Source organism: Lissotriton vulgaris, chromosome 4_1 (genome assembly GCF_964263255.1).
Source record: "Lissotriton vulgaris chromosome 4_1, aLisVul1.2, whole genome shotgun sequence".
In the NCBI taxonomy this organism is placed as follows: domain Eukaryota; kingdom Metazoa; phylum Chordata; class Amphibia; order Caudata; family Salamandridae; genus Lissotriton; species Lissotriton vulgaris.
This window is the reverse complement of record NC_141691.1, coordinates 1,797,975,637-1,797,987,820: the sequence shown is the minus strand read 5'-3', so window position 1 is coordinate 1,797,987,820 and position 12,184 is coordinate 1,797,975,637. Positions and strand designations below refer to the sequence as shown.

The window sequence follows — 12,184 nt, the reverse complement described above, 5'->3', positions numbered from 1 at the left end:
GGCATTCACAGAATGCACTTAGTACTTTTGGTATTCACAGAATGGATTTACGACTACTAACTTTACTGTAACTGCATTCTGTGAATACCAAAAGTAGTAAGTTTAGGATTTTGTCTTAAGTTAATTCTGTGAACTGGGCCCTATGAGTCTTGATTTCTCAGCTAAAAAGGCAGCCAGTTCATCGCATGAGGGTGGGCTGACTCCAGAGTCATGGCGGATTGGAACTTCCATTTATTGCTGTTTAACCAGTTCAAAAAGTTTCTTGGGACGATTGGCGACTTGATAAAGTTTGGATCAAAAATTGTCTACCTTAGTGCTCTTGATTGGTTTGTTGTAGGAATTTCTAACCTCTCTAAGGGGTTTTAGCTGTTCCGAGGAAGGGTTGGATCTCCAAGATCGTTCTGTTGCCCTAAGGATGCGTCGTTCCGAGTTTAAGTTGTCATTGAACCACAGTTTGGATATTTTAGATGAGGCATTTTTTTGTTGTAGTGGTGCAATGGAATCCATGATGCTAGATATAGTTAAATTGTAAAAGTTACATTTACTTGTTGATGAGGCTTTGTTGTTTTTCACCCTTCTTAGAGACCCTGCATCTTGACTCTGCATATTGCTGGAAGAGTAAGCCCCCCAAAATTATTAGTTGCCACCGCCCCGCAATTTGGCTCTAGTTGCGCCTCAGAACTAGGCACATATGGCATTTACACCATAAAGTCCCTTCTGAATTTAAAACAAATAAAAATAACAAATGCCTTTTGATCTTATTTACAGAGAAGCAAGAATGCACTTTGGAAAGAAGCTGCACGTGTGTCGGAGCGCTACCTTGATGCTCATCGTTTAAAGTTGTCAGATGCACAAAGAGTATGAATTAATGGACTATTCAGTCCTTAGGAACATCTATCTGTAAAGCAGCTTTCAAAGACGATGGGTTGCAGTATTTTACACTGGTGTGAAAGAGGAACCACGTCCAGTCGGAGTGGGGGATCTCTTTATGATAATATCATGTAGAATTGACCGGTAGAGTGCCACTCTTGATCTCATTAGAGAAAAGAGAAGAATCGGCTGCTCTGCTCTTGTAAACTCTGATAGAAGCGAGATGAGTTGTATTAAGTACCCACTCGACTGCCTGATTAGGCTTATCATATGAAAGAATATGTCATGAATGATCGAGCGCATAAATGGATACATTTCATTGTTTCAGGTCAGAATTATTCATTATACCTTATCTTACAGAGTTTTTATGCCGTGATATAACCTCTGTGTTGAAGTGAGACCAGTTCAAAGTGGGGGAAACTCAATACAATAAATGATTAAAGGAGCAGCAGGAGTTTTTAGACAGCCAAAGGCCAAGGCTTCTTTTACTTTTATTGAATGAGCATAAAAGTTGGATATTTAGGAGCCTTGTTGATGTGAGTAGTAATGGGGCAGAAATTTCGTATTTGCCTATTTTCATTTGTAGTGGTGCAATGTAATCATGAGAAGAGTGCACCCACATATATTTCTGCTAATGCAAACGTGAAGTGTTAGATTTGTGAACAGTGTTAACGTATATCCGTGACTTATTTTAGATTACTGACAAGTAGTATGAAGAGTTAACATGGGAAATCAATGTAACAAGCAGAAAATGCTGACGTGAAGAAATTGTATTGTGAAGTTTACACTAGTCATGTACTAAATGTGTTTAAAAATAATTATTTTCCTAATTAGGTACAATTGTTAGTCGAAATGTTACATGGTTATGTGAATTTGAAATTCTTAAGTGATACGTCCTTATATTTCCTGTGCACTGTGGAAGCTGTTCTTTCTCATGTTTTGCATTGCAGGTGGGGAAACATTATTTAAGGCAAAGTAATGCCTTTGTTTTAGCAGCTAGGCAAGGAGAGAAGAAATTACAATCGTATGATTTGAAGGCAATAAAGGAAATAAGTTGGTTTCACACAGGACAAGGCATTGAATCAAGGATGAATTGTTGCAAAAGATGTACGTGGAGAACACTGTGGAAAAGTACACTCAGACTGCACCCACTTGGAATATGTGCAAGCTGAGCATCATATGAAAGCTACCTGTGGAAAACGTATTGCTGGAATAATGGAAAGAGCCCCACTTCTTTATTGCCATCAGAGAGGAATCATCTGATAACATGCTCTTTGCAATAGGGGCTTTATGCTTCTTAACTCATCTCAACAGTGGAGAGACTTCTGAGGAAGACTCCACGACTGACACCTTTCCTGCCTGATTCGAAAATGCTTATGTAGGGATGTCATCTTAGCTATAGAGTAGGGATTGGTTTAATACTTTTCATTCATCAACCCTCGATGCAGGGAAATGTGGACTTATGCTTCTTGAATACCTGTATCCTTTTTCTCAAGCTAATAGTCTTGTTCATGTTGCATTGTCTGAATTGGATGTGTAGATTTGGCTTTATGATAAGTCCATTGTATATCTATACCCTCGTGTTGAGGTGTGTTTATGTTCAGTTATTTTTGCTTTTGTAGTAAATGAAACTAACCTTTTTAAATTGTCCTTTGGTTATTATGTATCCGGAAGTAGTATTCTAAATTGATTGTATATTAATGATTTTCTCCCGTTCACACTTTCATGCTGCTAAAAAGACCCTTTGGGGAGTGTCTCTAGAAAAGCCCAGAACTAATCTATGGGCCCCCTTTCAGCATAAACCATTTATACTAAGTTCAGTCAAAAGGATGGGTTCAAATTTGTTTTTTGAAATGGAGAATGCTGAAGATGAACTCCAACTTTTTGTGGGTTTAGCATGAATGCTTTGTGAGACACAATCTAAGAGGGAGGATTCGCATTATGTTATGTTATGTCATTTTATGTTATGTTATGCTGGTTTGTAGAGTGCACTATCACCTGGGAGGGTCCTGGCACTGAGCAGGTGTGAGTCTAGGCACACCCAAGGCCAGTAGAACTACTTGAAAAGCTAGCTCTGCAGTTTCTTGCAGAATGCAAGAAGTGAGGAGAAGACTCTTATGTGCAACAGCAGGTCGTCCCATGCATTGGGAGTGATGTGGGAGAAGGCTTCACTGCCAGATATAGTTTTCCATATGCGTGAGATTTGTGCGAGTAGCAGTCCAGGTGACCGGAGGGGTCTGGAAGGTTTATGAATGCAGGTGCGATTGTTGAGGTATGCTGGGCCAGTGTTATCTAGTGCCTTTTAAGTGTGTGTTCGAATTGTGCTAATTTGTGAATGGAAAGCCAGTGGAGGTGTTTCAAGTGTGGTGTGAAGTTAGTTTGGTGTAGGAGGTTGAGAGTGATGCTGCATGCTGAGTTCTGAATGGTTCTGCAGCCATCTGGTGAGATGTTTGTTGATCCCAGCATAGAGGGTGTTTCCATAGTCCAGCTTGCTTGTGACCAAGGTGTGCATGAGGTTTTTCCGGGTGCTGATTGGGAGCCATTTGAAAATCTTCCTCAGCATCTCCAGTATATGGAAACATTAGGCAGTGACAGCAGTGACTTGGGTGGTCATGTCATGTTTGCTGTCAATGATGATCCCCAGGTTCTTGGCATGGGTGATGAAGGCTGGTGTCGGTCCTAGCTCTGTTGGCCATCAGGTGATGTCCTGTAGTGATGTTCTCTTCAATAATATTAGGATTCTAGTTTTGTCATTGTTCAGCTTTAGACAACTGCCCCTCATCTAGTGGGGGATTTCCATCGTGTAGGCATTGAACTTGATTGGTACTGGTCATCATGTCTGCCAGGGGGAGAGTGAGTTGGGTGTCATTGGCATCGGAGCAGGCGTTGGTATTGGGAGAGCGTTTGATGCTGGCTAGAGGGACCATGTATGAAATGAAGAGGGTCAGGCTCATGAAAGATCCTTGTAGTACTCTGAAGGTGAGGTCTTGGGCATTCAATGTTTATGGTGCCAGATTGATTGAACTAGGTCTTTCCAGTCAGAAGGAGCAGATTCAGTTAAATGTATGCCCTTGGATTCCAATGATGTGTAGGCATTGGATGAGGATGGGATGGGAGACTGTCAAATCCTATGGAGAAGTCTAAGAGGATGAGGGCCGCCGTGTCTCCACTGTCATCTTTGGCAGCGATGAGAGCAGTTGCCATGTTGTGGTTGGGTCTGAAACTAGACTGAGTGGTGTCATGCAGCAGGTGATTGTGGAGATATTTGGCGAGGTGTCTTTTGATGATTTTCCCCAAGACCTTGGCTGGGAATGGCAGGAGGGAGATTGGTCTGTAATTAGAGACTGTTGAAAAGTCCGCAGAGGATTTTAGTTATCAATGGAACAGCAGTTGCAAGTTTCAAAGCATCCAGGAAGATCAAGAAAGAGATGGAAGCATTCAGAATGAGTCCAAGCATAGTGTTGATGGGTTGCAGTCCTCTAGACTAAGCATGGTTAGAGCAGGTGGAACCCCAGCTTTCCGAGTAGGATGTAATTGCTGGAATTCAAGGCATGTGGTGCAAAGAAGTTTGTTATGGTGTTGGTGAAGATGGTGCATCGTCTGGTAGTCTGTCGTTCTGTAGATGAGAGTGCCACTTAGAATGAAGTTGGCTGTGATGTAGATTTTGACTGAAAGGTGTTCCATGTTGAAGGATGACATGTTTGTGGATGTGGTGTAGTTGATGATATTCTCGTGGGTCATGGCAATTTCACTTCCGGGCTTTTAAAGTTAGTCTTGCCTGGCAATCTTGTAGCCAGGGGTGGTGGCTGTGGAGATGTCAGGTGCCGATGCAAGGTTTCCATGTGGAAAAGCCGGTCAGGGGCATTGTTCTGCAGCTAATCTAGATTTCAATGACATGTTTGGTGAGTGAGCAGGTGTTGAGGAACATGAATGGAAGTGTGGAGTGTTGTGTGGGTGGCTGAAGGACTGTCTGAGTGCGAGAGAGTGGGGTGTTGAGTGCTGTTGGGTTGGAGACAGTTGGGTGTGTGTTAAATCATGCAAACTTGCAGGGAGAGCAGAAGAATGCTCCCTCAGTAATGTTTGGTGTGGCAGGGCAGCAGTGGCCAGGGTTGGGGTGCATTGGTTCACAGCATGGTAGCAGCGGGAGGGTGGAGGACCAGGCTTCCTGGCACCGGATGCTGTCCAAGCATAGACGGTCTTAGACTCTGAACGTCCATGCGGTGGCAACCATTAAGTAGGTCCTGCGAGGGGAGAGGAGCGGTGTCATTTCCTATGCAGATGGATGAAAAAAGTCCAGTGATCTCACTTCCTATGCAGCTGGATGATGACAAACTCCAGTGATGTCACTTCCTGTGCAGGTGATGATGAAAATACTACTCTTGCTTGGCTTCTTTTAAAGTCAGTTTTGGCTGGAACCCAGGGATGTCCCTTCCTGTGCAGATGGATGATGGGAAATCCCGTTGTGTCACTTCCTGTGCAGGTGGATAATGGAAGTTAATTCTCTAGCTTGGCTTCTTCTTTTGAAGGCTGTTTTAGCAGGAAACTGGTGATGTCACATTCTGTGCAGATGGAGGATGGTAAATCCACTAAGGTCACTTCTTGTGCAAATGGATGATGGGAAATCCAGTAATGTCACTTCCTGTCCAGGTGGATGATGGAAATTAATGGATGAAGTAGAGTTGTTTTCCATCTGTATACTGGTGCATGCTGATGCTTCAGTCCATGATCAGAAAGCTGAGAAAAGTTGGTGATAATAATAAAAAAATGTTGGAGCCACACCTGAGGCTTTATCCAAAACCACACAGAAGCAGTTTGTGATGCAGTTTCTAATCTTGACTACCTGGATCCAGTGCAAAAGGAAAGAAAACAGCCAGTACATAATGTTATTATATCACCCCTATCCTGATAGAACTTCACTAGCTCCCTGGACTTACCCATATCATCTTCAATACAAAACCTACAAGGGCACCAGGAATGACATCCATGCCTATCCGAACAACAAAATATCTCTAGTGGACCAATAAACACTGGCAGCCAGCAAATAACCAGACTGGAGATAAAGAAATGTTAGAAAGAAAACAAAAATGATAAAACACACCTTCCAGCCTATGCACCCAGGGTCTGGTACAACATGCCCTTATGCTTCAGAACAACATCACTCCTCCGTTATTTCAAAAATAGATGAATACCCACCTCCTCAAAATACGTTACACCCTTAAATGCCCCTGCTTTATCCTTTACCAATAGCCCCTTCACTTCACTTGTCATTAAACCACATAGTAATACTGGATGGGCCATGCAAGCCCAGATAAGATTGTGCTTTATAAATACCCATGTGCATAAACACATTCATAAACTTTACCACTGAATAATAAAAATATATCCTATTTGTAGCATGATTACAAATCTCTTGTGGTCAACTCTTCTAAACATGACGGCGAGGTCAAGCGGCACTGGTAAGCAATGCACGAGTCACCCTCATCTAATATGCGGTGCAAATTGGCAAGCAACTATGATTGGGTGGCTCTGTACATAACCTGGAACTGAAACACAGTTATTAATTAGCAAGTAGGTGGTTTTCTGGAAAAAAACTAAAAGCAGCACCTTCACTATGACCTGACTGCTCCAGGGCAGACAGCCATAATATCAGAGGTTCCAGGTGTGTGTGTTTTCTGAAACATAGGTTGTATACTGAAAGCAGTCCTTTCCAGTACAAAAGCTATGCTTCAAGACTTTTCCCACTTTGTATGTGTGCTGTACTATGTAGCACACATGGAAAGTTTGAAAAATGATTCTTGTTATGCCTGCCTTAAGGAGGCACACAATTTTGGAACAAATTCCTGTGTACCAATGTTTGTACATTGGGATTTGTGTCAAAAGCCATGGGTGGTGGCATGGAAAAGCACATGCCCCACCCATGGAATGTCCCCTTGATGCAAATTAAGGTATATATATATATATAGACTCCTCCAAGGGCACTAACCATTTTGGTGCATGATGGGGGCTGTAGTCTTTACTCACCTGTCGGCAGCTGCAAGTAATCTGGAAGAGCCACCTGACTTCTCGCCCAGGGGGGAGGACCTTAGCAGTACAAAAGGGTGGTGAAAGTGAAATCCTTGCCATGTGAAGGGCGTCTGAAGAAGGCATACCTAAACGCAGAAATGCATTATGCCCTGCACTCTCCAAATAAAGAGAACCTTCTGAAAAGTCCCCGCTGTGTCCTCTGATCTCTTCCGTAAGGGGGTGGTCTGTTTTGGAGATATATATATATGATCAAGGGCCCGAAACACGTCATGGCGGAGATTATGTCGTACGCATATTAAAGACATCCCCAGGGCCAAAAAACACATTATTTAAAAAAAAATCTGCACAATTCGCACTGTTCCGCGAATCCCACCGAAATCTTTTAAAAAAACAAGCGCAGGCTCGTGCGCTTCATTCAATTGAGGCCGGGTGGGTCAGGTCCTGGGGGCATTTGCAGAAAATATATGCGGGGGCCCGCGGGGGCCCCCGTAGCCCCGGGGACCCCACCCACCTGGGCTTGGTTAAAATGAAATGATGTGAGGGAGGGCACTCGGTCCTCCCGCAGCCCAGGGGAAGATGGAGAAAGGAAACATTTTAGAGGCAGAGAAAATACATGATTACAGGCCAGGCTGTGCCTGGCAGCACTGTCAGCCGCGGCAGGTCTGCCCACAGCACTATGCTTTTGTACTGTGCCTTGCAGGCCTACGGTCTCACAGTGAGCACACGTCCCTGAAGACTTAGGGCCTTCTAAAGACAAATGAAGAAATGGACTCGAACGTTAAAATGTAACTAATTCATCTTAAATCTTCTAAAGAGACCATGGGCTTTAGACTTTAGTTTAAAACACTTGAAGAACCCCAAGCATAGCTATTAAACTGTAATAGATTCCTGAGATCTGCTCAAAATAGCAAAATCAATGGCATTTGCTGTGCCACTGATGCTGTAAAGCACATCAGCTCTCCGAGTAGACATTTTAAAATATGGCTAAATGGCCATTGTGAGTTTAAAGTAGGGAGACATTGTCTGTAGTTAAGGGTTCAATTGCACGCTTTCTGATAACATGGACAAATCCAAAACACAGCTATTTTTGCATTTAAAGCACTATTTATAAAAATCCCATCAACATATATTCAACACGGAGATCCGGGATGCAAGTCTAATCTCTACTATAGGTATAGTATTTGTAATATTTTAAAGCGCTATATAAACATAATACATTAGTGAATAGTTAGGTCCTGCAGAGACTTCACATTTGGAGTTTCATTCTTATATGTATGTTGCACTATGTTAACGGCAATCCTCTCACAAAGCATCGCTAAAAACTTACAGTTCAATAAGCAGCTTTCATCTCCACACAACATGTAGGTAAGTCCCAGACAGACATTAGAACCCTCGCCTCCTTACATGTAACCAGCAATAGTGTATGTGGGTCGCAAGAAAACTTGTGAAGAGAAAGTAGTTAGTTCGTAACACAGCAGTAACACAGTATAGTTTTCGCTTTAAAACACGTGCGCGTGGCCGACAAACGTCGGTACAAAAGGGGGTGGTGATGGACGGAGCATCTGAACCAATAAAACACTCACACCCAGTCAACAGATCTGGGTTTAATCCATCACTGTTCTTTAGCCCATTCCGCCACCCCAGTTCAGACATGGCTTTGGCAGTTCGGGCTGGACTGTTCCCTTGAGGCACAGGGTCAGATTGATTTGCATATGGCCATGTCTGAACTGGGGTGGCGGAGTGAGCTAAAGAATCGTGATGATTTAAATCCAGTTCAGTTGACTGGGGGTGAGTGTTTGATTTGATCAAACGCTTCGTCCATCATCCCCTTTTGTATCGCTACAAACGTCTAGCGCCACTTCCATCTTTAGGCACTTTGCGGCGTGTCTGGTGAGCAGTACTGAGTAGTTGAATGCATTTTGGCGTACACACTGTGGTCATCTTTTTTCCAGGGCCATTGCCTGTCAGGGTGCAGAGAAAGGGCTCTGCAGCCGCAATTCCTATCGTAAGATTTTTGCTGTTATTTTCAGTTTACGATTTTTATTTTTATTTTACAGGCTAAAATTGTTTTTTGTTCTGTTCTCCAAATGCCCATTTAAAGCACACCAGAAAGGCCCAGAAGCGGAAGGGAGCCTTGGACAGCCGCCAAGTTAAAGGCTGGGGCTGATTTAAGCAGACTCCAGCCATTATACATAAACCCTTGAAGCTTGGCCTTCGGCTTCTATGTGGTATGATGTGATAATGCCCCGATTACTTACCGGTAATCTTCATTACTCTGAGTTAGTCTTCCTTGCCACATGACTAACAAAGTGAGCTTCAGGTCCACACCAGAACCCTCCAAAGCAAAAAAGTCAGCTTCCCATGCCTCCCATCCCTTCCCAGTATGGCCGACCCATACACTCCATGGCCACTATAAGAGGCGGGCCGGCCCAACCCCAAAGCCTGAAACTACCAAGCCTAAACATGAAGCCGATAGCCAGACAGGGACGGAGGGATGGGAACTCATGTGGCGAAGAAGACGAACTCTGAGTAATGAAGATTACCGGTAAGTAATCGGGGCATTACCTCCTTAGTCTTCCTTGCCACATGACTAACAAAGTGAGCACATACCAAAGCCAAGCGGCTTCACGGAAACTCACAAGAAACCAACAGGCCATGAAGGGACGCCCACGAAAGAGGGCAAACCCAACAGACCAGCACAAGTGGAAGGACCACCCAGGAGAGAGGCAACCACGAGCAGGAAGAACCAGCCCGGGACCGAAAGACACAGAGAAGCCCAAAACCGGGACCCCAGAGACACAAAGTGCCACCAGGAAAACCGCCCCACGCAAAAGCTGAAAGAGGACAGAGAAAGGCACGGAACCAGACCGCACAGAGCCAAGGCAACAGCAAACGGAAAAGTGCCAGCCAGACCAAACACAACAGGACTGCTAAACGGACAGCCCAAAAGTGAGAGGGGAGCAAAAGTCCAGAGAGAGGAACCGAATGAACAGAGGGCAGCACACACACCACAGTGACCCAACAAAAAAGCTACACCAGAAAGAGAGACGCGGTCCGACAAACACAGCAACACCACAAGGGCGACCACCACCCACGAGAGAGCCGAACCAGAGGAACAGGGCAGCGGCACCAGACGTAATCCAACAGACTGGCAAGAGCCGCTTGAACGGAAATAGGGTGCAGAAGAGAAACAGAAGGAGGATGTACCCCTGTCACACAAAGGACCCCCCGAAAGGGACCGTGACCCCAAGGAGAAAACCCAGGCAGGCACAAGGCAAACCGGACCCAAGAAGGCGTTGGAAACGACACCAAAGAGACTGGAGGGAACCCAACCGGCCAACAGCGAAAAGCACGAAACCCACAGGTCCGCCCATGTCCGGAAGGAAGGGAGATACGGCGCGGAGTTCTGAGACCACCCCGCCCAGGGACCAAGAAATCCCTTCCGGGAATGTACCACAAGAAGTAAGCGAGCCGCCGAAGCGAGCACCCAGGTGGCCTTACAGACATCCAGCCAACAACCAGACCCTGCCCAGCCTGACAACGAAGAACCGACTGGAACAGGAGAGTACAGGGAGAAAAAAACCCAGGCAGAAACAAACCAAAGGCGAGAGGGACAGAAGGGCAGGGCGAAAATTAGCCCGAGCCACCTCAAGACTCCCTGGGAGCCACCAGAGCCAACACGTCCCGGGACCCCAAAACCAGGAGGAAAAAACGAGGACACAATCCACACCGGAAGCGCAGTGCCCCACCAGGAAGGTGAGAACCGGGATTCCCAGCACCCCTAGACACCAAACAGCACAGCCGGAAACTAGCGGGAAGGAGGTACCTAGGCGCACCAGGAGATAGAGCAGGATGGGCCCAGGGCATATAGAACCAAGGAAGGCCAGAGGAACAGAGACCAACAGAAAGGGATGGAGCCGCAAAGGACAGACAGGGGGGAAACACCGCCTGTCAACAAGACCCAAAACACGACTCGAGGAAGGCCCCACCAAGGCAAACAACCCCAACCATAACAACTGGGGGGGGCAAGTGAAACCCAATGAAAAGGACCCGCCTTAGGAGGACCCGCGAGACCGCCAAAAGCAACCCCGCAACAAAAGGGAAGAACGCACACCCCATCAGAGGGGGCGCCGAACCCCAGGCCTGACCTAGCAGGCACCACCCAAAGCAGAGCAACCAAAGAGCCACAGCACCATGGACAGGAGCAGGGGAGCCCAAGAACCGACAATGGGAGCGGGCAGGCAGAGGGCAGGAGCCAAGCAACCGTGCCACTCAGGATAAGAGGAGAGGGGGCAGAAGGACTACAACAAAACCCTGACCACTAGGAGGCGAGGAGAAGTGTGGTGACAGCAGGAAGCCATTAGGAAAGAGGCGCAAGAGCCACCTGCCGAGACAGCGATCCCACCAGGAGAAGAAACAGTCAGCAAGGAAACACCAGACAACCACTGATGCAGCCCAGAGATGGACGGACAGGTGCCTACCGCAGCCCGCCCATACCAGACACGAGCAAAAGTCCACAGCCCCTGGAACCACCCTGAGGACGAACACCAAGGAACTGACTGGGACAGCACAACAACGGCAGGAAAAGGAATCCACAGGACGAAAGGACTGCAGGCCCAAAGCCCGTAAGGGAGGAAGGAGACAGGTGCAAAACAGCAACAATGAAGCCGAGGCCCTGCAACCCATGCCACATGCGCTAAAACGCAAGCTGTGTATACTCTGGAACAGAAAATCTACACGGGAAAATCATGGAGCAGAAAATCGTGAGTATAGAACTGTAAACATAACATGTGCATTTGTAAAGCACACATTCACCACTACGGGTATCTAGGCACTGAATAACAGATGTTTGTTGTCACCCAACTCAATGGTACCCATCTTACCAACCTAAGAAAGATGATAGGCAGAGAGGACCCGCCGGGATATGAACCTGTGACCATGAGGTCTAACACAGGCCCCTACAGCTGAAGCATTAGTCCACTGAGCCACCAGACCCGGCCCAAATAACCAAACGTGTCAATGATACCCAAGGCAACAGAGAACTCCACGAAAGGCGGCGAGAACAACCCAATTGGACCCGCCAAGGCCAACAGAGAAGAAAACCAGAGAGGGAAAACACCTAGAAGGCCCCAATGCAGGGCCATGCAGAGCACAGAAGGGCGTACTAATGAGTACTCAATGCCGGATCCAAAGAAGCAGAAACTGCAGCATCAAAACAGAGAGACATGTCCAGCAGGGAAAAACACAAAAACGCAGCCATAGCAGTATGCGGAGGTGCAAGTAGAGTAAT

At 46.0% G+C, this 12,184-nt stretch overlaps 1 protein-coding gene across 1 annotated transcript in view; it reads right to left on the bottom strand.

Annotated features, from left to right (window-relative positions):
- TRHR (thyrotropin releasing hormone receptor) overlaps nt 1-12,184 on the bottom strand; it is a 422,954-nt gene that overhangs the window by 62,709 nt on the left and 348,061 nt on the right. The window lies entirely within an intron of this gene.